Source organism: Procambarus clarkii, chromosome 16, assembly GCF_040958095.1.
Source record: "Procambarus clarkii isolate CNS0578487 chromosome 16, FALCON_Pclarkii_2.0, whole genome shotgun sequence".
NCBI lineage: Eukaryota > Metazoa > Arthropoda > Malacostraca > Decapoda > Cambaridae > Procambarus > Procambarus clarkii.
Window position 1 is genome coordinate 8021314 of NC_091165.1, and position 26481 is coordinate 8047794.

A 26481-nucleotide genomic window follows, 5' to 3' on the forward strand; every position below is an offset into this window, starting at 1 on the left:
TCCTAGGAGCTCCCTGGGGTTGAAAGCCATCGATGAGGTCCTTGATAAGAAAATCGCCGACCTTAAGAGGATGGATGGGAGGAATGAGGATATTGATGCTCATGATGCACTCTACCTCATCACCAGATGTCTGTCCCTCCCCAGGTTAACCTACTTTCTGAGGTGTTCACCATCTTACAGTAGCCAAAAACTAGTTGAGTATGACCGGTTACTGAAATCAATGCTAGAAAAAGCCCTTAACCTCTCCCTTGATGACCTACAGTGGAAATAAGCCTCTCTTCCCGGAAAACTTGGGGGCCTCGGAGTTCGAACAGTAACGCAAATCGCTGTTCCAGCCTTCCTGTCCTCCTCATCGGCATCCGACGACCATGTGAAGAAAATTCTCCCTGCCCACTTACATCAGCTGGCAGGTGTACATGATCCCAATTTTACACGTTGTGCCACAGAGTGGGCCTCTCGTGCAGGCCCATCACCTCTACCACCATCCCCGAGAGCCCACAAGCAATCCAGCTGGGATATCCCATTGTAGACCAAGTTGCTGCAGAGTGCCTGGGTGCTGTAACAACACAACACGACATTGCTCGCCTCCCATCAGTAGCAGCCTCACATGCAGGGGATTTCCTGTTAGCAACCCCAATGTTGGCAACTGGCACGCGTCTCACACCACACACCCTCTGAATTGCTGTGGCCCTCCTCCTTGCTGCCCCAATCCACACCAGATATAGGTGTATTTGCGGCGAGGTGGTGGCTGACAGGTACGGCCATCATGGCCTACTCTGCCGAAGCACAGGGGGATAGCACTTGAGGCACAGTGAAGTTAACGACATCATCAAGAGGAGCCTCACCACAGCTGGATGCCCAGCTGAAAGAGAGCCCCGTTACCTAACTCCCCGTAACTCTGATGCTCTTATTGGTCGCCCAGATGGTATCACAGTGAACCCCTGGAAGAATGGCAAGCAGTTGGTATGGGACTACACGTGCGTATCAACCCTGGCTAACACCTACATTAACCTCAGTGTTGCACAACCAGGTGGCGCTGCCACCCACAAGGAAACAGCCAAATCCTGTAAGTACAGAGAACTGGATTACCACTACAATTTTGTCCCTATTGCATCTGAGACACTCGGCGCCTGGGGTAAAAGTGATACCAGTTTTTTGAAGGAACTGGGTTCTAGGCTCATTGAAACATCAAGGGACTCTAAAGCTGCCAGCTTTCTTTTCCAGCGCCTCAGCATTACGATACAGAGGGAAAATGCGCACTGCATTCAGGGTTCCTGCCCGCCATCTGAGGAGCTGAAGGAACTTGACAACCTATGATAACCATCTTTGTACCCTAAATGTAACTCCTTTTTGTAACAAAGTTCAAATAAAACAAATATATATGTGTACATACAAAAGAATGGGGGTGGTAGGAGAAGATAATATTAGTGTTCAGTGAGAAACCACAAGGTCTCCTCTGAATACTTTTTATTTTCTTTTCCGTGGTTATGGGTCCCCACATTGGCACCAGAGGTGGTACCCTCAGAAACTTTTATAGATTGATATATATATACATATATATATATATATATATATATATATATATATATATATATATATATATATATATCCACACTGTTCACTGGTGTATTTGCTGCGAGGCAGATGCTGACGAATATGGATTGCATGGCCTGCACGGTGGAAAATCTGTTGGTTGGCACAGTAGACGAAGTCAACAACATCATTAAAAGAAGCCTTGCCTCTGCTCAGTGTCCAGCGGAGAGAGAGCCCCGCAACCTACTGAACCGTGACTCTGTTAGCTTTGCCGGCCGACAAGACGGAATCACACTGCGTCCGTGGAAGGGTGGCAGGCAGTTAGCATGGGACTATACTTGCGTATCCACCCTGGCAACCACATACATCACCCTCTCTGCCTGCACAGCAGGAGCCGCAGCAACGCACAGAGAAAAACAAAAGTCAGTCAAGTACAGGCAATTAGATCAACGGTACAACTTCGTTCCAATAGGGTCTGAGACCCTAGGCCCATGGGGTGAGAGTGCAAGAAGGTTTCTTAAGGATCTTGGTTCCAAGCTCATTGACACCACAAGAGACCCTAGAGCAGCAAGTTTTCTCTTTCAGCGCCTCAGTGTCGCGATCCAGAGGGGGAATGCCCGCTGCATCCTCGGTTCCTGCCCGACGTCGGAGGAGTTCGAGGAAATCTACAGCCTCTAGGAAGCGAACTTTTTCTTGTGTCCTCTTAAGGTTCATTTTTTGTATAAAATCAGATATGTAACTGTATAACCTTGCATAATAAAGTGTACATCATAATAAAAAAAAGGGGGGTGGTAGGAGAAGCGAACACTCTTTCGTATTCAGAGTTAAATGGCAAGTTTTTCCCTGAATGCTCTGTGTTCCCTTCTATGAGGCTGTGGGTACCTATAATTGCACCAGTGGTGGTACCCCCTATATATATATATATATATATATATATATATATATATATATATATATATATATATATATATATATATACACATACATATATGTGTGTGTGTGTGTGTGTGTGTGTATGTGTGTGTGTGTGTGTGTGTGTGTGTGTGTGTATGTGTGTGTGTGTGTGTGTGTGTATAGGTCTTCGAACGCTGATTGTTATATTGTTATATATATGTGAATATTCTCTGTAAACTGTAGCATATACATACATATATATATATATATATATATATATATATATATATATATATATATATATATATATATATATATATATATATTATTAAATATGACCGAAAAAGTAAGATTAATAATTCTAACACGAATTTTCTCTATCTTTCTTATGTTTCTTTTCACTGTTGATGGTAATTCAAAGATCAATTCTCCAAAATTCATTTTTATTTCTAGTCTGGCGCGACACTTGAGTGCGTTTCGTAAAACTTATTACATTTTCAAAGACTTTAGTTTACAAACACACAACTGAAACTGAATAGAGCTTACACATCTTCGAGGTTTTTATCTACATTTGGGTGAGGTGGATGATGTGAAAAGCGAACTTATATATATATATATATATATATATATATATATATATATATATATATATATATATATATATATATATATATATATATCACTAGTAGACTAAGCCTTGGCTTTCGTGTACTAAGGGAGGTGGCAGCTCGAAGCCAGTATTCCAGCACCACTTATATTTTATTTTGCTATCACTGTAACTTACTTGTCTTAACGTAACTTTTCATTTGCCAGTGATTATTCATGTTATTTTGTTTGTTGACTTATCTTGCCTATTTTTATGTGATTACCTTTATTCATGTCTTGTTTTTCTAGAGTAATTAAAATTTCATTGATTATATACTTGTGTTTTGTGTGTCTTCCCATTACCTTACCACAGACGAAAGGACCAACTTTTCTCTTTTTTTTGATTATGTGACGAGGCCCTGCCCCTAGCTTTTGAAACAGCCGAACACCAACGCTTTACCGTCACATAACGTGGGGGCCTGTCCTAGGAGCTTCACTCAGGTACTGGTGCCAAGTAGTAAAGTTATGGTAAGCGTATTTGGCTTTGGTAACGTAGCTTTTCATTATTTTTCATATTCAATTTTATTTTTATATGGTGCTGTGTGTATTGTGCATTCGGAGAGTAGCATATGGTGAGGGTGAGACAACTTTGGATTACGTGGTGACTGTAGGCCTCAGTCATTCTCTTAATTGGTCATCTCTCCCTCCGTGTTATTACTCGTGTTTACCATCTTTTGTCCCTAGGATATTTCTCATATTTTCGGCAGATCATCATATTGGTACCCTGGTACTGTGGTCTGTCCCCGGGTCAAGTGCACCTAATCTTCTGCAATCTGACAGTAGGAGGATAAAGAGGGCCATAGTTCCTCTAGCACGAACTTTAGTTACTGAATTGGGACCTCAGCAGCAGTTCTCGTCACCAGTTGACACCTCGCACCCCTACACGTCGGTCAGAGATGATGATATTTACATTGGTAGGGAATTAGCCTTCTTTTTCAGAGCAGAAAAGTTCGCTAATTCTGTAAGTATCATATTAATTTCAGTGGGAAAACTTGCTTATGTCCTATAGAGACTCGGCAAGGTATGCCTACATTCTTGGACTACCAATTTTACTTTTGAGGCAATTAACTGTTTCATTTGTTTTAGAAACTCAGTTTCGCTTGTTTAGTAGGAATTTCTTGCCCTTATCCTCTTACATGAGTACCAGGTACAAGATTTCCTGCGACCTTGATTTATTAATCATTTATCATCTTGATATTAACATTAATTGTTAAAGATTCCACAGGATAGGTACCAGTTGCCACGTTGTCCTGTTTCTGACATTCACCATATCACAACAGTATATTCGTTGTGCATTTATTTGCTAATTTCACCATGTTTCGTTTCCAAGCTTTCCGTGCAGATCCAGCAGGTGCAATAGGGACTTTAAGTCATGCCAAGAGGACTGAATTACAAACTCTTGCACATGAGTATCAACTAGAAGTTCCCTACCAAGCCAACAAAAATGAAATACATAACCTGTTACTGGGTCATCTCTTAGAGGAAGGTAAGATTTGGCAACAATGAAACTCAAACTAGAGCTGGCCAAGATCGAACGCGAGCAGCAAAGGGAAGCAGCTGCCAGGCAAAGAGAAGCCCTCGAGCAACAAAGGGAAGCAGCTGCCAAAAGAAAGGAAGAACAAGAACGTGAAATTGCAATACTCCGTGAGCGGGAACGAATACAGCTTGAAACAAAACAACGCCAATTGGAGATGCAACACGAACATGACAAACAACAAGCAACCCTGACTATGGAATGTCGTCAACGAGAATTCGCGTTGGAAACTTCACACCTCGCTCAACGCTAGCAAGCTACCGCCAATCTTCCCGTCAGTTTTAATATATCACATGCAAGTAAGTTAATGGCACCATTCGTAGAGACAGAAGTTGATGTGTTTTTCACCACCTTTGAAACCCTTGCTAATCAACTTAGTTGGCCTGCCGACCAATGGGCAACCCGTCTCAGAGTACATCTTACAGGTAGAGCTGCAGTTACACTCAGTACTTTAGCGTCTGAGAATGACTACCAGACTGTGAAACAAGCAGTGTTGGACGCCTACCTTCTCTCCACCGAAAGTTATCGAAGGAAATTCCGTGACCACCTGAAGGCAAGTACCACTACCTTTCTCGAATTTGCTAATACCAAAAGGAGATATTTTATGAAATGGCTGGAAGCAGCACATGTCTCTACCTTTGCAGAACTCGTCAACTTCATGCTAGTTGAAGAATTCTTGAGGCGTGTGCCGCCTCCTGTCCGTCTATATTTAGCAGATAAAGAAGAAACCGACTACCTAAAGTGTGCTAAGTCGGCTGACACTTACAGCCTCATCCACCGGCTGACACCAGAACCATCTTCCAGTAAGAAGTCGTGGTACAGTTACGAGAAAGTGAGTACCGATCAAGCTGGCTCGCAATTGTACTGTAAGTATTGTAGACTCTATGGACATACCATAGATAAATGTGGTAAGTCTCAATACAAAGGAAACACCGAATCGCCAAAACCCAAACAGACTCCTCCTAAGTCCGGTAAGCCTGTGATGAATGTTGGTGTTCATGTTAATGATCTTTCTCTTTTCAGTAAACACCTGTATCCTGGAACTGTCTCTGCCAACGGTTCAAATCCGGAGGGACGTTTCAAATTGAAGATCTTGAGGGACACAGCGGCTCTTCAATCGATTATTTTGAAGTCGGCTGTGCCCAACATCGCCTACACCGGAGAAACTGTCTTCATCACTGACCTCACTGCTACCACTCCTTATCCTTTCGCCAGAGTCCACCTGGATTGTCCCTTCGTGAGCGGAGAAGTCCAAGTCGCCATCAGGGAAAAGCCTTTTCCCATGCCTGGAGTGCAACTTCTCCTGGGCAACGACTTGGCAGAAGACCTGCAACCGACCAACCTGATCGTCATGGACAAACCCCAGGTGTGTACCTCTGTGATGGATAATCCCATTTTTGAGTATGTTCCAGCAAAGGTTCAAGAGAGTGATGAAGTTTCTCCTCCGGTTTTAGTGACCACCCGTGCACAAGCTGCACGACCACAGCCAGCTGACTCTACTGCTACCGCTGTCCCTCAAGACCCTCAGAAACTACCCCCGAATCTGACCAAGTTGGAGTTCCGTAAGTTACAGAGGGAAGATCTTACCTTGACACCATTATTTTTCCAGGCTGAGACTCAACCCGACAGTATTCCTGGGTTCTTCCTAGAGAACGAGTTGCTCTACCGCAGATATAGACCCAGTAAACTGAAGAAGGAGGACGATTGGGCCAACGTCGAACAACTAGTGATTCCTGCCAGCCTGCGGCCCACTATTCTACACCTGGCCCACGGAGCACTCTCCCACTACGGATTTAACAAGACTTACCATGGAATCCGTCAAGACTACTACTGGCCAGGTATGGTAAATAGCGTCAAACAGTACGTCAAACAGTGTCATACATGTCAGATGGCAGGTAAACCGAACATCTCTATTCCCAGAGCACCACTGACTCCCATACAGGGGCCTGCGGAACCTTTCCACAGACTTATTATAGACTGTGTCGGTCCTTTACCTCGGACCAGTTCAGGTAACGCCTATATCTTAACCATCCTGTGTCCTACCACCAGATTCCCCATAGCAGTTCCAGTAAAGAACATTACGGCTGCTACGGTTGTGAAACACTTATTGAAGATCTTCACCCAGTATGGATTTCCAAGGGAGGTTCAGAGCGACTGTGGCACCAACTTCACCAGTGATCTCTTCAAGAGGACACTGGAGGAGTTCAACATCAAACAGGTATTGTCCAGCCCCTATCATCCTGCTTCACAGGGTTCTCTTGAGCGTAGTCATCAGACTATTAAAGCACTCCTGAAGAAGTTTTGTAATGAAACCTCTAAGGATTGGGATAAGCAAATCGACCTTATAATGTGTATCTATAGAAGTCTTCCCAATGAGTCCCTAGGAGTATCTCCTTATGAGATGCTCTACGGACGTAAGTGCCGTACTGTTCTAAAGGCTTTCAAAGACTCTCTACGTGATGCCGCCTTCAGTGAGCATCAGAATGTGCCCCAGTTTCTTCAAAACCTACAACACATTCTAGAGAGGGTCCGCAGTTTTGCCCAAGATAATCTATTGAAAGCACAGGAGAGGATGAAGACTCATTACGACCAGACCAGCAAAGTAAGGAAATTTAAGCCGGGAGACTTCGTACTTGCTTATTTCCCTATCCCAGGTTCTCCTTTACAAAACAGGTTTTCAGGACCCTACCGCATCAAGGAGTGCAGAAACAACCATAACTACGTTCTAGAGACTCCAGATAGGTGGCGGAAGACCCAGTTGTTCCACGTCAACCTCCTGAAGCTATATAACGGTACTCCTCCCACTGTCATGACTAATTACTCTTCCTTTAAAGGGCCATACATCCACAGTGAGACCTTCCCTGCTTCTCCTCCCGAAAGCACTGACACTGAGCCAGCGCTTTCCAATTCGGAAATCCTAACTGATCTTCATAACCATTTTCAGGACCATAATAGTGCTCCTTTGCCATATTCTAATTCTACTCTCACCTCGTCAAATATCACCAAGCCCTTCATCCTCCATGTCGCCGCCAGTGGTACCGGCATCGGGGGTGACCTAGTACAGCAACGAGGTGAGGAGAATACACCTGTCAGCGACCACAGCTACAAGGAACTACGGAACAATCGGCAAGGAGCTACTCTTCATCGTCCTGAATCTACAGCACTTTGCTCCATACCTGAAAAGTGCTCGGTCTACCATCAACACGGACCACAACACCCTACACTTCCTGCAGCAAGCCCACTTCTACACTCAACGTCTTCTACGATGGGCTTGATAACTGCAGAAATTCAACCTGGAGATCCGCTATACCAGGGGTCTGACAACATCATAGCCGACGCCCTCTCCAGAGTTTATGAAGTAGAAGCAACTCCACCTATTACTCCACCACATGAAGACGTAACTTCTTCCAGAACAGCAGGCTTCGGGGGAGAGTTGTGACGATAATCTCTTTCAAGAGAGATTGAGCCTGCTCTTCCCTACATAAGTACGTCAATATACAAGAGACTATATACAAAATACGTTCACCAAGTATCGCCAAACGTTTTGCCCAGACAGCAAATCATACACAGCACACCGTGACACCTGCTACCACCGCCGTAACCAGCTAACTGCTCATCCTCTGCCTGCCTGTCGCTGATTGGCTGGTGACTCGTCGCCCCTGCCCTCCGCCACCACCACAAGTCGACGTCTGGGCTGCAGTGCGCCAGTCTCGTTAGAATATCTCAGTGCTCCATGCAGTTGACATCTCTCGCTAGTAGACTAAGCCTTGGCTTTCGTGTACTAAGGGAGGTGGCAGCTCGAAGCCAGTATTCCAGCACCACTTATATTTTATTTTGCTATCACTGTAACTTACTTGTCTTAACGTAACTTTTCATTTGCCAGTGATTATTCATATTATTTTGTTTGTTGACTTGTCTTGCCTATTTGTATGTGATTACCTTTATTCATGCATTGTTTTTCTAGAGTAATTAAAATTTCATTGTTTATATACTTGTGTTTTGTGTGTCTTCCCATTACCTTACCACAGACGAAAGGACCAACTTTTCTCTTTTTTTTTATTATGTGACGAGGCCCTGCCCCTAGCTTTTGAAATAGCCGAACACCAACGCTTTACCGTCACAATATATATATATATATATATATATATATATATATATATATATATATATATATATATATATATATATATATATATATATATATATATATATATGTATATATAACCATTTATATATACCATTTATATAGATTCCAGGGGATATTTTTTAAACAAATTTCTTTTCGAAGAATTCCATGTACAAGTTTGAAAGCAATGGCGATAAAGGATTCCCCATTGCTATTCCAAAAGTCTGTAAATAATACTCATTATTATCGCCATTGCTTTCAAACTTGTACATGGAATTCTTCGAAAAGAAATTTGTTTCAAAAATATTCCCTGGAATCATTCCATGGTTTAGATTTGTTGATGATATTTTGTGTATATGGCCTTCAGATGTAATCACAGACGAATTTGTAGCCAAACTTAATGACCAAGTCACCTCTTAAAAATTTACTATTGAGACTGAAATTGATAAATGTTTGCCATTCCTAGATGTACTTATTGATTGGGAAGATTTTTCACTAAAGTTTAGTGTCTACAGAAAACCTACGAATAATTTATCTTATGTTCATTATTTTTTCAGGGCATAGATACAATGTGAAAAAGTCAATTTTTTCTTCGATGTATTTAAGAGCTCTTCGAGTTGTGAGTCCAGAATTCTTAGATGAAGAGTTTAAGAATATTGATTCGATTGGTCTCAAGCTTTGTTACTAACTGAGTTTTTTGGAAGTTTGCCGTAGCAAAGCACGTCGTACATATTATGCTAATATATGCAGTGAAAGAATTCCCCCAAAGAATGTGTTATGTTTACCATATTTCTCTGGGTTTGAGAATATTGTCAAGGCCTTGAAACCTTTTAATATACATGTATTGTTTAGCTACAAAAATACTGTTGGTAAGCTATTAGTTAGGAACAGCCCTCGTAGTGATAATTGTGTCATTTATGAAATACCTTGTAAAGACTGTAATAAGTTCTATGTTGGGCAAACATCTAAAGATTTGAAATGTAGAATTTCGCAACATAAATACTCTGTAAGACATGGCCAATTGTCTAATGCTTTGTTTGTTCATCTGTCAGAAGAAGCTCACCAGATTGATTGGGAGATGGCTTCTTCAATGACGAATTGTAAAAGCACCTATAACAGAAATATAATTGAATCTGCTTTGATAAAGATTACAAAAGAAAGTAATTTAAACATTAGCAGCGGTTTATATAACTTAGATCCATTTTTAATAGGTCAATTAAAGGGCGAGCTGAGTAGGATCATTGGAACACATTTGTCTCACTAATTCATTGTAAATATTTACTATCTTATGCTATGATTATCCATGTGTGGGCCTGTTTGTGGTTATGAATAGGAGCTGCATCGGATGGGCCAATAGGCCCTCTGCAGTTTTTGTGCGGCTCATATTTGTGTCCACTTATTGTACCTCACCTCACTCCCCTCTTTTCTCCTGCCTATTTATGTCCAGTACTCGACCTGTAAAACCACTCCTTCTGAAGATGTATTAATACATCTTCGGAAGTGCTTAAGGAAATTCCTGTTTCAATTTTCCTCCGTGGTCTGACACTGTCACATTTTTAATCACGTGTTTATTTTCGTAATATACACACATAATGAGAACCACGCACTCTTTCGCTATGCTGTTCCCTCAGACTGCTTCCTTCGTGACCACCTTCGCTACTTTACTAGTGAAAGCACACTGCACCCGCACCCGCCTCAAATTTCTGAAACAATGTCTTGGTGAGCAAGTTGTACCCAAGTCTCTGCTACCTGCCCGTCTCTTCAAATTAGGTGATGAACCGTTCAGTGATTTCTGTGCTACCATTTTGAAAAAAAAACACATTGATGTTACAAAATCAAGTGAACGTTTTGTTTTCAAAAGCCTGGATACAGCAAAAAGAAACTTTCATCACGCAATACCTTTGGACTGGAAAAATCTTCTGATGGATGAAATATATAGTGACTTACGCAGAAAAATTAATCAGTTACAGAAAATTCTAAAGCGCAAGTTAGAAAGCCTGATTAAAAATAGTGATTGAACAAAGAAAGCCAATCCAAGAACGTGTTGAATTTGTCATCCAAGACGATATGTGAAAATGTGGTTACTGCTTTGGGTTATGGTATGTCATTTGCCATTTCAAATCAACCTTCTGCAGTTAAGATTATTTTTTTATTATTATTATTTTCTACCACAGACGTGGCCACACATTTACAATGCTAACTAGCATATATATATACATTTTCTTCTGTCCTCCATGGACAGGGTTAGAGATGTGTTAAACATATAGTTCAAGGGTTTATTGAACAATCAACCACAGAAGGTGATTCGGTGCTTTGAAAATGTAACCTACATACTACCTACATACGTAAATACATAGATACACAGATTTACGTATGCCCTACATAAAGTGTTCGATGTGTCTTTTACATAGTGTAATTAATGTGCATTTACAAAGGTGAAATGTAATTCTGATTAGCTTTCATATATACTTTATACACATATACATACACACACATATATATATACATACACATACATATATACATACATGTATACATACATATACACACACACATGCATTCACATACATTTGTCTCTTTTGCTCTGACAGGGTGAGATAGCTGATAGAGAAACTAGTGTGCAATTAAGCACTTAATCACTGAAGGTGATGAAGGTACTTTTACAAGCTCAGGTTATATAGTTACATCACATACATACGTTGTATAATTGATTCATTACATTGTTAATCTTGGGTACAAGTCCAATATATCATCAAGTGTTCCGGAACTCATATAGTAATTACACAGTTCAGATTGCTAGTTCATTGTTACAGCTTGAAAAACAAAACTCTCTCCACAATACCTAAACCTGGTTAAAGGTATTGTTTATGGTTCAATGTTGACGCCTCAAACAAACAATTTTCCTGAAAGGTTCAGACGAAGCTTACAGGAGTTAAGAGCAAACTCCTCCATTCATATAACAAAGTAGCAACAGTGCTGGATAAATCCATCACTGTTGTTATACTAAACAAGGAGGAATATATTTCGAAAATGAATGATCTCCTCCTAGATTCTTCAACAAGCACTAAACTCAGGAAAAATCCTCTTGAGGACATCATTAAGTTCTTCAATAGCAGCTTGAGGAAATTGTTAAGTAAACATAAAGATCTTCCTAATCAATTTACTACCTCATCTCCTTCATTACCATATCTATATGGACTTGTCAAGACGCATAAACCTAACAATCCCATGAGGCCTATCATCAGTTCTGTGGGATCCATTTCTTACAAGCTTTCTAAATGGCTTACCAAAATCTTGTCCCCATTGTTAGGAACTATTTCCTCTTCTCATTTGACAAATTCTCTTGAATTAATTAACAAATTGAATAGTGTTCCTGTCACTCCTGATGTAAAGTTAATCAGTTTTGACGTTTGTTCCTTGTTTACAAAGGTACCGGTTGATGATATTCTTGATTATCTTGCTCGTGAACTAATGAGCCATGTTTTACGTCTTTCTGCTGATATTATTGTCAATCTTGTTAAGTTGTGCATTAAAGAATGTAAATTTACCTCTAATAATGAGTATTATTTACAGACTTTTGGAATGGCAATGAGGAATCCATTATCGCCATTGCTTTCAAACTTGTACATGGAATTCTTCGAAAAGAAATTTGTTTCAAAAATATTCCCTGGAATCATTCCATGGTTTAGATATGTTGATGATATTTTATGTGTATAAGGCCTTCAGATGTAAACACAGACGAATTTGTAGCCAAACTTAATGATCAAGTCACCTCTATATAATTTACTATGGAGACTGAAATTGATAAATGTTTGCCATTCCTAGATGTACTTATCCATAGGGAAGATTTTTCACTAAAGTTTAGTGTCTACACAAAACCTACGAATAATTTATCTTATGTTCATTATTTTTCAGGGCATAGATACAATGTGAAAAAGTCAATTTTTTCTTCAATGTATCTAAGAGCTCTTCGAGTTGTGAGTCCAGAATTCTTAGATGAAGAGTTTAAGAATATTGATTCAATTGGTCTCAAGCTTTGTTACCCACTGAGTGTTTTGGAAGTTTGCCGTAGCAAAGCACGTCGTACATATTATAATAATATATGCAGTGAAAGAATGTGTTATGTTTACCATATTTCTCTGGGTTTGAGAATATTGTCAAGGCCTTGAAACTTTTTAATATACATGTATTGTTTAGCTACAAAAATACTGTTGGTAAGCTATTAGTTAGGAACAGCCCTCGTAGTGATAATTGTGTCATTTATGAAATACCTTGTAAAGACTGTAATAAGTTCTATGTTGGGCAAACATCTAAAGATTTGAAATGTAGAATTTCGCAACATAAATACTCTGTAAGACATGGCCAATTGTCTAATGCTTTGTTTGTTCATCTGTCAGAAGAAGCTCACCAGATTGATTGAGAGATGGCTTCTTCAACAAAGTATTGTAAAAGCACCTATAACAGAAATATAGTTGAATCTGCATTTGATACAGATCACAAAAGAAAGTAATTTAAACATTAGCAGCGGTTTATATAACTTAGATCCATTTTTAATAGATCAATTAAAGGGCGATTTGAGTAGGATCATTGGAACACATTTGTCTCACTAATTCATTGTAAATATTTACTATCTTATGCTATGATTATTCATGTGTGGGCCTGTGTGTGGTTATGAATAGGAGCTGCATCGGATGGGCCAATAGGCCCTCTGCAGTGTCCACGTATTGTACCTCACCTCACTCCATAATTCTCTCCTGCCTATTTATGTCCAGTACTCGACCTGTAAAAAAAACTCCTTCTGAAGACATATTAATCTTCAGATGTATTAATGTATGCGAAAGTACTTAAAGGAAATTTCTGTTTCAATTTTCCTCCGTGGTCTGACACTGTCACAGTTTTAATCACGTGTTTATTTTTGAGATTTACACACATGTATATATATATATATATATATATATATATATATATATATATATATATATATATATATATATATATATATATATATATATATATGTCGTACCTAGTAGCCAGAACTCACTTCTCAGCCTACTATTCAAGGCCCGATTTGCCTAATAAGCCAAGTTTTCCTGAATTAATATATTTACTATAATTTTTTTCTTATGAAATGATAAAGCAACCCTTTTCTCTATGTATGAGGTAAATTTTTTTTTATTGGAGTTAAAATTAAAGTAGATATATGACCGAACCTAACCAACCCTACCTAACCTAACCTAACCTATATTTATAGGTAAGGTTAGGTTAGGTAGCCAAAAAAAGCTAGGTTAGGTTAGGTTAGGTAGGTTAGGTAGACGAAAAAACATTAATTCATGAAAACTTGGCTTATTAGGCAAATCGGGCCTTGAATAGTAGGCTGAGAAGTGCGTTCTGGCTATTAGGTACGACATATATATATATATATATATATATATATATATATATATATATATATATATATATATATATATATATATATATATATATATATATATATATATATATATATATATTATTAAATATGACCGAAAAAGTAAGATTAATAATTCTAACACGAATTTTCTCAATCTTTCGTACATTACGCTTCACTGTTGGAGGTAAATCAAAAATCACTTCTCCAAAATTCATTTTTATTTCTAGTCTGACGCGACACGGGCGCGTTTCGTAAAACTTATTACATTTTCAAAGACTTCACAAATACACAACTGATTAGAACTTGCGTTTCTCTGATTTTATATCTACATTTGAGTGAGGTGGGAAGGGTGATGTGGCATTAACACAAGACAGAACAATAGGGGATATTAATAGGGTATTAAAAGTATCAACACAAGACAGAACAGAAACAATGGGTATTGAATAGAAGTGTTTGTAGAAAGCCTATTGGTCCATATTTCTTGATGCTTCTATATTGGAGCGGAGTCTTGAGGTGGGTAGAATATAGTTGTGCAATAATTGGCTGTTGATTGCTGGTGTTGACTTCTTGATGTGTAGTGCCTCGCAAACGTCATGCTATCGCTGTATCTATCGAAGTGCCTCGCTTGACGTTTGCGAGGCACTACACATCAAGAAGTCAACACCAGCAATCAACAGCCAATTATTGCACAACTATATTCTACCCACCTCAAGACTCCGCTCCAATATAGAAGCATCAAGAAATATGGACCAATAGGCTTTCTACAAACACTTCTATTCAATACCCATTGTTTCTGTTCTGTCTTGTGTTGATACTTTTAATACCCTATTAATATCCCCTATTGTTCTGTCTTGTGTTAATGCCACATCACCCTTCCCACCTCACTCAAATGTAGATATAAAATCAGAGAAACGCAAGTTCTAATCAGTTGTGTATTTGTGAAGTCTTTGAAAATGTAATAAGTTTTACGAAACGCGCCCGTGTCGCGTCAGACTAGAAATAAAAATGAATTTTGGAGAAGTGATTTTTGATTTACCTCCAACAGTGAAGCGTAATGTACGAAAGATTGAAAAAATTCGTGTTAGAATTATTAATCTTACTTTTTCGGTCATATTTAATAATATATGTCTACAGGAAAGACTGCTACCAAAATATACTAATATATATATATATATATATATATATATATATATATATATATATATGTCGTACCTAGTTGCCAGAACGCACTTCTCAGCCTACTATGCAAGGCCTGATTTGCCTAATAAGCCAAGTTTTCATGAATTAATTGTTTTTCGACTACCTAACCTACCTAACCTAACCTAACCTAACTTTTTCTGCCACCTAACCTAACCTAACCTAACCTATTAAGATAGGTTAGGGTAGGTTAGGTAGGGTTGGTTAGGTTCGGCCATATATCTACGTTAATTTTAGCTCCAATAAAAAAAAATTTACCTCATACATAATGAAATGGGTAGCTTTATCATTTCATAAGAAAAAAATTAGAGAAAATATATTAATTCAGGAAAACTTGGCTTATTACGCGAATCGGGCCTTGCATAGTAGGCTGAGAAGTGTGTTCTGGCTACTAGGTACGACATATATATATATATATATATATATATATATATATATATATATATATATATATATATGTCGTACCTAATAGCCAGAACGTACTTATCAGCCTACTATTCAAGGTCCGATTTGCCTAATAAGCGAAGTTTTCATGAATTAATGTTTTTTCGACTACCTAACCTACCTAACCTAACCTAACCTAACTTTTTCTGCTACCTAACCGAACCTAACCTATGAAGATAGGTTAGGTTAGGTTAGGTAGGGTTGGTTAGGTTCGGTCATATATCTACGTTAATTTTAACTCCATTAAAAAAAAATTGACATCATACATAATGAAATGGGTAGCTTTATCATTTCGTAAGAAAAAAACTAGAGAAAACATATTAATTCATGAAAACTTGGCTTATTAGGCAAATCGGGCCTTGCATTGTAGGCTGATAAGTGCGTTCTGGCTACTAGGTACGACATATATATATATATATATATACATATAACTGAAAACTCACACCCCAGAAGTGACTCGAACCCATACTCCCAGGAGCAACGCAACTGGTATGTACAGGGACGCCTTAATCCGCTTGACCATCACGACCGGACATAAGGAAGTGATAGCCGAAGCTATTTGAACCACTTCCCCGCCGGCACTCGGATGGTAATCTTGGACATAGCATTTTATCAAATCACCTCATTCTTTGGGGCACACGTGAGAAACACAAATGCAAACAAGCCTGAATGGTCCCCAGGACTATATACAACTGAAAACTCACACCCCAGAAGTGACTCGAACCCATACTCCCAGGAGCAACGCAACTGGTATGTACAGGGATGCCTTAATCCGCTTGACCATCACGACCGGACATAAGGAAGTGACAGCCGAAGCTATTTGAACCACTTCCCCGCCGGCACTCGGATGGTAATCTTGGGCATAGAATTTTATCAAATCACCTCATTCTTTGGGGCACACGTGAGGAACACAAATGCAAACAAGCCTGAATGGTCCCCAGGACTATATACAACTGAAAACTCACACCCCAGAAGTGACTCGAACCCATACTGCCAGGAGCAACGCAACTGGTATGTACAGGGACGCCTTAATCCGCTTGACCATCACGACCGGACATAAGGAAGTGATAGCCGAAGCTATTTGAACCACTTCCCTGCCGGCACTCGGATGGTAATCTTGGGCATAGCATTTTATCAAATCACCTCATTCTTTGGGGCACACGTGAGGAACACAAATGCAAACAAGCCTGAATGGTCCCCAGGACTATATACAACTGAAAACTCACACCCCAGAAGTGACTCGAACCCATACTGCCAGGAGCAACGCAACTGGTATGTACAGGGACGCCTTAATCCGCTTGACCATCACGACCGGACATAAGGAAGTGATAGCCGAAGCTATTTGAACCACTTCCCCGCCGGCACTCGGATGGTAATCTTAGGCATAGAATTTTATCAAATCACCTCATTCTTTGGGGCACACGTGAGGAGCACAAATGCAAACAAGCCTGAATGGTCCCCAGGACTATATACAACTGAAAACTCACACCCCAGAAGTGACTCGAACCCATACTGCCAGGAGCAACGCAACTGGTATGTACAGGGACGCCTTAATCCGCTTGACCATCACGACCGGACATAAGGAAGTGATAGCCGAAGCTATTTGAACCACTTCCCCGCCGGCACTCGGATGGTAATCTTGGGCATAGCATTTTATCAAATCACCTCATTCTTTGGGGCACACGTGAGAAACACAAATGCAAACAAGCCTGAATGGTCCCCAGGACTATATACAACTGAAAACTCACACCCCAGAAGTGACTCGAACCCATACTGCCAGGAGCAACACAACTGGTATGTACAGGGACGCCTTAATCCGCTTGACCATAACGACCGGACATAAGGAAGTGATAGCCGAAGCTATTTGAACCACTTCCCCGCCGGCACTCGGATGGTAATCTTGGGCATAGCATTTTATCAAATCACCTCATTCTTTGGGGCACACGTGAGGAACACAAATGCAAACAAGCCTGAATGGTCCCCAGGACTATATACAACTGAAAACTCACACCCCAGAAGTGACTCGAACCCATACTGCCAGGAGCAACGCAACTGGTATGTACATGGATGCATTAATCCGCTTGACCATCACGACCGGACATAAGGAAGTGATAGCCGAAGCTATTTGAACCACTTCCCCGCCGGCACTCGGATGGTAATCTTTGGCATAGCATTTTATCAAATCACCTCATTCTTTGGGGCACACGTGAGGAACACAAATGCAAACAAGCCTGAATGGTCCCCAGGACTATATACAACTGAAAACTCACACCCCAGGAGTGACTCGAACCCATACTGCCAGGAGCAACACAACTGGTATGTACAGTTTCAGTTTCTATGCTTGACATAGAAACAAATATTGGGGGAGTGGGTAGCACAAAATACAGTGCGAGTTTGAAGCACTAGATAGGAAACTATGAGGATGAAATTGAGTACTTTTGGGTTTTACTGTTGATTGAGACATAGGTTGGACAGCTTTTTAATTCGTTAGGGAGTGTGTTCAATAGACTAGGTTCCTTTATTTACATAGAGTGTTTGCACAGATTTAGTTTGACTCTGGGGATATCAAAGATATATTTATTTCTGGTTTGGTGATCTTGCGTTCTATTACATCTGTCAAGTAAGAGTTTCAGATCAGGATTTGGATTTAGGATCAAGGTTTTGTACATGTAAATAGCACAAGAGAATGTGTGGAGTGAGTGTATGTTTAGCATGTTTAGGAATTTAAACAGAGGGGCTATGCGTTATCAGAAAACAGTTTGTTATTATTCTAGTAGCAGATTTTTGTTTGGTGATGATAGGCTTGAGGTAATTGTCAGTATTTGAACACAATGGACAGATTCCGCATGTATGATAGGGATAGATTAGCGAATAGTATAAAGGGAGGAGAGCAGATTGGGGAGCATAATATCAGATTTTAGAGAGTACTCCAACAGATTTTTTTTTAGCCTTTTTGGTTGTGTGTTGTATGTGAGTGCTGAAGTTGAGTCTCTTGTCTGTGTAAAGATCAAGGAATCTGTCGTTTTCACTGCCGATGCTAACATTGCCTATTTTAAGTTGAATTTTGTTTGATGATTTGCTACCAAATAAAATGTAGTAGGTATTTTTTGTTTAGTGTGAGATTGTTGGTTGACATCCATGAGTGAACTTTTTTTAATTCGTTATTTACACCATTATTTATTGTGTGTGAGGTTGTGTCTGAGTAGATTAAAGTAGAAAGGAAGGAAAGGAACAATCAGGAGAAAGTGCCTAACCATGACGACTATATAGCTCTTGAAAGGGATTGGGATAAGGATTTAGGATAGGACGAAGGAAAGAACTGTGCCCAACCACATGGACAGTCGGGAATTGAACTCCGATCTGCATGAAGCAAGGCCGTCGCTCTACCGTCCATCCCAAGAATCGTCAGCAAATAGTATAGGTTTAAGAAGGATACTTCAATAAGAAGGATACTACTTAAGAAGGATACATTTGGCAAATCATTGATATATATAATAAATAGGAGAGGTCCCAGGATGGTGCCTTGTGTCACTCATAAGAATATTATGAGGGTCTGACAGACATATAACAAAAATATCACCATGAGAGAATTTAATACAAAGGAGCAGATACTAGTTTTCATACAAAGCAACGGGGGCGTGACGACTTCACGTTTCTGCGGCCCCTACACTGTCGAAGACAAAGTAGGAAGAGTAAACTACGCAGTGAAGATGCCTGAGAAGCAAAGAAAAACTCAAGTATACCACGTAAACTTCTAAAACTATTTTATAGCTAAGAGGAGCGTGTGGTCATGGTCACAACTGATGATGCCTGTGATGCCTGTCAAGTGATGGTTGTAGAGGAAGAGAAGTTAGAGGGGGGCTGATGGGGCTCATATATCTAACTCAGAGAGTTTGGAAAACATCAAGGGGGGAAACCTGGGCACCTTACAAAACAGCAAGAGGAAGAGTTGGTGGCTCTAGGTCGAGTGAATTCCAGCCAATTCACAGATGTTCCTCGGCAACATAAGACTGGTGCACGATATCGACGTGAAAAATTCGTTGCCTGTGAAACAACATCCCTATAGGGTCAATACTAAAAAGAGGGAAATTGTGAAACAAGAGGTAGCGTACATGGTGGAGAATGGCGTGACTGAGGTCAGCAACAGTGTATGGAGCTCTTCATGCTTTTTGGTGAAGAAGGCAGATGGATCATATCAGTTCTGCACCGATTATCGAAAAGTGAATACCATCACTGTGACTAGCTCTCCCCATTCCTAAGATAAATGAATGTATAAATCAAGTGGGAAATGCAAGGTTTATTTCGAAAATAGACATGCTAAAAGGATACTATCAGATAGGGTTGACAGAACAAGCTAAGAGGATCTGCGTTTTCGACTGCAGATGCCATCCTTCAGTACTAACTGTTACCATTCGGATTGAAAAGTAGGGGCAGAATCATTTAGCATATGATGAATAAGTTGCTAAGAGGAGCAGACAGCTGTGCAGTGTACTTAGATGCCATCATCGTATATGTTGACACGTGGGAGGAAAACGTCGGGGGTCTGGGAGAATTGTTCTAGCGACAGGAGAAGTTCAACCTTACAGGAAAGCTAGCCAAGAGAGAGCTCGGGAAAGCTAAACTCGAGTACCTTGGATTACCTGGTGTTAGCATTGAAACACTTCATTGTATACATGACAGGTGGAGGTGTACACCGTCCAGGTGTACACAGACCACAATCCTCTCTCGTTCTTGCACATTGTACGGTACTAGAATCAAAGTCTGACGAGGTGGGCCTTGTTGTTGCAGGAGTATGACCTGGATATTAAACTTATTAATGGCAAGGAAAATGTTGTCGCCTAGCGCCTCTCTAGAGTCTTCCTGCAAAATTACTTTTGATTTAGGAGGGTGAGGTACTGTTATGATCCAATCAGTTCTCTTACAAAGAACGTCGCATTTCGATCGTATGTGTTACATAAGGCCAAAAATTTTCGTACTAGAAATTGGAAGCGGCAGCGAAAGTGACGTACTGTCCCATTTCCTGTTCTGGGTCCTCTGGTAGGTTAGGAAATATCACTTTAAACTCACTGTTTCCTTGACGTTGGGAAACCTTACGAGGACGGGCTGTATGATCGCCGTAGAAAATACAGCCCTTCCAATTGGTGCAGTGCTGCTGGTGCTCACTGGAGCGCCGCTCCAGCACCTCTGCAAGTGGATAATGGAATGAGGAAAGAGAGAGGAAGAGGGAAAAGGGAGATGATGGCTTGTCGGTGATGTCTGATCGTGGCAGGAAAATATTAGTATTGCTTCACTAATAATTTCTTATGTTATTATATTTCTTTGTAGTCTGATCACTTTCACTTACTGGAACTGCAAAAGCTAAATGGTGTTGGCATTGGCTAGTGCCATAGAGATAATTAATAACATAACGATTAATATAAAACAAATGAATTTACCAACATATCAAGCAGATAAATGACAAAATTTATGTTCTCATTGATGAATCAACAAACCTGAGCATTAAAACAACCTTGATAGTTTACTTGAAATTTGAAAGTGATAAAGGAAGGTAATCCCCATTTCATGTTCTTAGATCTAATTGACCTGATCAGAAAGCAGCAACTATTGCTAGGCATGTATTGAGCTGTCTCCATTACCGGAAAACGTTTCATGAATTATAAATGAAACAGAACCTTGTAGCATTTTCTAGTGATGGGGCAAATGTTATTCATGCTTGTAGTCAAATCTGACGTTGCAACAATTCTCAAGGAACATTACCCTGATATAATAATCTGGAACTGTCTTAATCACAAATTAGAACTTACAGTAGGTTATTCGGCGAGAGAAGATAATGGAATTAATCATTTTCAAGCATTTATGGACAAATAGTATTCAGTTTACAGTAGATCACCTGTAAATCAAAAGGAACAATCTGAATGTGCCTCTCACCATGAACAACAGATTTGCAAAATAAGCCGTGTTCTGAGCACCAGGTTTGTGGCCAGCCCGTTTCGAACAGTTTCAGCAGTGTGCAAAAATGATGAAGCAGGTTGTTTTTATTTTGAAAAGCAGTGAAATATGAAACAAGATTTGGAAGTTACAGAAAAACCTTCGAAGGTCTGTTTAAAAAGCTAACCAGAACAGTTTCTATTGGATTTAGCTCTAATGTATGACACGTTGCGCGAACTTAGTTTACTGTCAGTGTGTTTACAGAAACACACTACTTCGATTGTATATGCAGACAAACTGATTCAACTGAGCTTAAGGTCATTGTATGGACTTAAAGAGAAACCATGCACTAGCACTTAGGAAACTCAAAAAGCAATTGTAAAGGGGAAGTTTGGAGAAATTATCATAACAAGCAACAAGAAAATGTCTCCATTAATTATCAGCAGTTTATTACTAGTGTTGTGACCAATTTTCAGTACCGTATGTCCAAGACAACATCCATAAAAGGCTCTCAAACTTGTGAACCTCAAAGTATATATAAATCACAACTAAGTTAAATGTCGGTCCTTGAAAAAGACTACTGGCCTGATGAAATACCACCTAATTACAGCGATGCTGAAATGTTATCTCTCTGTAAGAGGTTTAAGCTTTCTTCTTACTCTGCACTAAATGCCTTGTGGTACTATGTGGAGGATCACGGACACCGCATTCCCCAAGATCAACACCCATTACTGAGCTGTTCACAAGTTATTTCTTACAAGTACTGCTGAGTGTGAGAGGGGATTTAGTCACATGTACCTTATAATAAAAACAACACGCTCAAGACTTCACATAAATCATGTATCAGCACTTATGTTTGCTATCTACTTGGACCTCCTCTAGTTCAGTGGAATCCTGAGCCATATGCCATATCATGGCTGCGGTACCACAGATCGGCAGATGAAACCAGGACAAGAGTTACTATAAACCTCCGAAAACATCTCACGTCTGACTCTTTGTGAAACTATTGTGAAATTTCTCACTGGTTGTATTTTGTGAGCACTAAGTGTTTTAACGTCTTAAATTGATAAATACATGATTGATGTTTTTTATATGTATGATAGTTATATTTTATTATAATTAGTGAGAACAAACACGAAATACTTAATCGTGAGACATATAGAAGAAGGATAGGAAATAACACGCTTTTGTCAGTCACACCAGAGTTCCTGCAACATTAAAATTGACACTGCACCCCTGACCCTTCCCGCTTCAAGACCTATTTGGCCCCACCCTACACATGTGCTAGTCTCCCTAGAGAACAATTTAGTTAGTGTGGACGAAGTTCGTGTTGAACAATTTTATAGTGGTTTTTGTTTTAGTGAATTCAAAGGGGGAAGCATAACCGCATTCTTTCACAAAATCAGGCAACAGGATGAGGAATTCCATCATAGGAAGGAACACTCTCTCTGTCTCTGTCTCTGTCTCTCTGTCTCTGTCTCTCTCTCTGTCTCTGTCTGTCTGTCTCTCTCTCTCTCTCTCTGTCTCTGTCTCTCTCTCTCTCTCTCTCTCTCTCTCTCTCTCTCTCTCTCTCTCTCTCTCTCTCTCTCTGTCTGTCTGTCTGTCTTTCTCTGTCTCTGTCTCTGTCTCTGTCTCTGTTTCTGTCTCTGTCTCTGTCTCTGTCTCTCTCTGTCTCTGTCTCTGTCTTTCTCTCTTTCCCTCTCTCCAGTATCTCTCTCACTCCATTTTATCTTTCTCCTCTCTCACTATTCTCTTCTACTCTCTCTCTCTCTCCTTCTTTCTCTCCTCTTCTCTTCTGCTTCTCTCTCTCCCCCTCCTCTCTCTCTCTTTCTCTCTCTCTCTGTCTCTCTTACTTTCTTTCCCCCCTCCCTCCCTCCTTCCCCCAAGGAAGCCTCACCAGGACAAGAGCAAAACCCAGCTAACATGTAAAACATTTAATATATAAAAACATATTCATGGGTATATACAAAATGATAATATTACAATGCGTCCTCCTAGGCCGCTACCAACTCATAAAACTCCAACATTCTCTTAGGTCTCCAAGCTATAACCGTATTAGGCTGCTGCTCAATTTTCAGCTCACAACCTATTGCCCTTTTCACTGCTTTGGGCTGAAATACAAAGCACAAGAATATTCATATATTTCCTATTGTAAAAAGATATCAAACTTTCATCTTGTCTTTCATGCCAAAATGCAATCAAGCACTCCCTTAAAAATCAATGTGTCCATATAATCTTTTGTGTTATTCCTCCCTCCCCATCCGGCCCGTTGGCGTCGTGAGGGGGGCTTAGTGGACGGCTGCCGGAGTGTGATACTCCGTGGGATGGTCCTCTGTCCTTTTGTGGCCTTGCGCTCCTGCTGCTGTCTTCTCTAATTGTGCCGGATCACTTTTCCTTTTCCTTATGTTTCGTTTTTCTCCCCCCTGGAGGAGGAGGAGCCGAGCGGACAGCACGCTGGACTTGTGATCCTGTGGTCCTGGGTTCGATCCCAGGTGATCGCCTCCCTCTTGATTCTGCGCCTCATGACGATTTCTCTCTTCATCGGCATCTTGTTGATTCCGTGGATGCGTCTGTTACCTTCAACCCCACTCATCTCGGTACATGTGTCATTGCTGCTCCTTCTCAGGATGCAGCTTCCCTCTTGGCTGCCTTATCCTGCCTTGGCGAGACCCCTGTTCGGGTCTCAAGAACGCCAGTGTAGTGCCAGTGTTGGCACTATTCTCCTCCCGTCCCATGTTGCGACCGGTGTTCGGAGTCTACAGGACTGCCACGATGACATTCGGCATATCTTTGATACCCAAGGCCATTCTGTCCTCCAGGTAGACTCGTTTACTCGTCCCCCTCGTGGTCGTCGCCGTCAGCCCCTTCGGGTTGTGAAGGTCACCTTTGATGGTAGGACCCTTCCATCCTCTGTCATTCTTGCTGGTGCCAGGTGCTCTGTCCAGGAGTATATTCCTTCTCTTCGGCTATGTAACAAGTGCTGGAGGTTTGGGCATGGTGCCCTCCGCTGCTCTGGGACTGTCTCTCTCTCTGTCCTTTGTGTGGGGGCGAAGGTCACTCTAAGTCGGAGTGCACTTCTCCCCAGGCTCGCTGCCTCAACTACGGTGAGACCCATCCTACCTTCTCCCGTGCCTGTATCCATTACAAGCTTCAGGCAGCCGTCCTCAACTTGAAGCACCGGGAGCGTTTATTTTTTCCTGAGGTGAGGCGCCAGGTTCACCGGCTCCTGCCTTATGCTAACGTCTCTTATGCTCGCGTGTTGCGCTCTTCCTCTCCTCGTCCTTCCCTCCTTTCTCGGACTCACAACTGTTTCCGGGCCTTGGACCCTGATACGCCCACTGCCCCCTCCTGTGTTCCTTTGAGTTCTGTCCCGAAGGGTCCCCCTCCTGGTTCTCTGTCTTGGGTTCCCCTTCTTTCTACCCGGTCTGTCATGTCTCCTGTGTCTTCTTCCTCGTCTTCCTCCGATCCTCCTTCCCATCCTTCTCCTCCATCTATTGACTCTCCCCACCGCCTGGTGGTGCTGGCTGATGTTCATTGCTCTCCTAACGGCCGTCGTGTGTGCTCTCGTTCAGCTTCTCCCATTGAGACGCTGGAATCCGTTGCCCGGTACGTAGTTGCTGGAACGCCAGTCTCTTTAAGTCAGAAGCGTAAGCCTGGCTCCTCTCCTTCCTCCTCCCCGGCGGGTAAGAAGGGTTCGCTTTCTTCCTCGGCCCCTACTACTGGCTCTATTGCTCCTTCCCCTCCCATTTCAGTGGTTGCGCCCCCTGTTTCTGCTATGGAGGTTTCTTTGGCCTCCGCTTCCCTCTCGGTTGCTGCCCTTGCTGAGGTGCGCTCCCCTCTTTCTACTCTCCCTCTTCCTGCTGCTGTCCTTGATGGCTCCTCTCCGTTGTCTCCTCCTCTTCCTCCTTCTTCTCTTGACCCCGCCCGCCCATCTCTGGTCTGTTCTCCCGCTTCCTTCCCTCCGTCTTTGCTCAGTTTACCCATGCCCCCTTACCCTGACTTTGCTGACCCTGGTCCCGACCCTGATGTTCTTTAACGTGTTTTGTTGCTTTTTCGACTTTGTTTCTTTCTTGTTCTCTGTTGTTGTCCTTTCTCTTCTCGTCGATGTCTATTCTTCAATGGAATGTTCGAGGTTATTACGCCAATTTCCTCGAACTCCAACTTCTGATTTTGCGGTTTTCGCCCCTTTGTGTCTGTCTCCAGGAGCCGATGCTTGGTGCTCGTCCTGGTCGCTTTCGTGGCTATTCCTTTCTTTACTTCCCCCCCCAGCTATTGCTGGGGCTCCTAATTCTTCTGCTCTCTTGATTCGCACTGATGTTCCCTTTGTTCCCTTACTTTTTCCTTTGCCTCTTTATTAATCTGCTTTGTGGGGAAATGGTACACAGTTTGTTCCATTTATCTACCCCCTGAGTGTCCCGCTTTCTCTTCCTGATCTGAAACACCTACTGGACTCCTTGCCGGAGCCTGTGCTCCTGCTGGGTGATTTCAATTGTCGTCATTCTCTTTGGGGTGATGTTCTGACGAATACCCGAGGTCGCCTTCTTGAGCCGTTTATCCTCTCTTCTTCCTTGTCTCTTCTGAATTCTGGTGAGGCCACTCATTTGGACTCTCGGACTCGCACCCTTTCTTGTCTTGATCTTTCTCTTGGCTCTATTCCTCGCTCTTCCTCTCAGGGTCCACGGAAGTGCGTTCCCTGGTGGAATGCAGACTGTGCTCGGGCTGTCCTCTGTAAGCGTGCGGCCTGGAAGAGGGACTGCCGTCGGCAGACGG

The 26481-nt window shown here is 41.4% G+C and overlaps 1 protein-coding gene across 2 annotated transcripts in view; it reads right to left on the bottom strand.

Moving 5' to 3' along the window:
- Positions 1-26481, bottom strand: part of LOC123750254 (uncharacterized) — a 609457-nt gene that overhangs the window by 96246 nt on the left and 486730 nt on the right. The window contains exon 1 of one of the 2 annotated variants that reach the window (XM_069325731.1): positions 20851-20969. The exons of the other annotated variant lie outside the window; for it this stretch is intronic. The gene's annotated coding sequence lies outside the window, so the exon portion shown is untranslated. Of the gene's footprint in view, positions 1-20850; positions 20970-26481 lie in introns of those variants that run through there. 2 annotated transcript variants of the gene reach the window in all.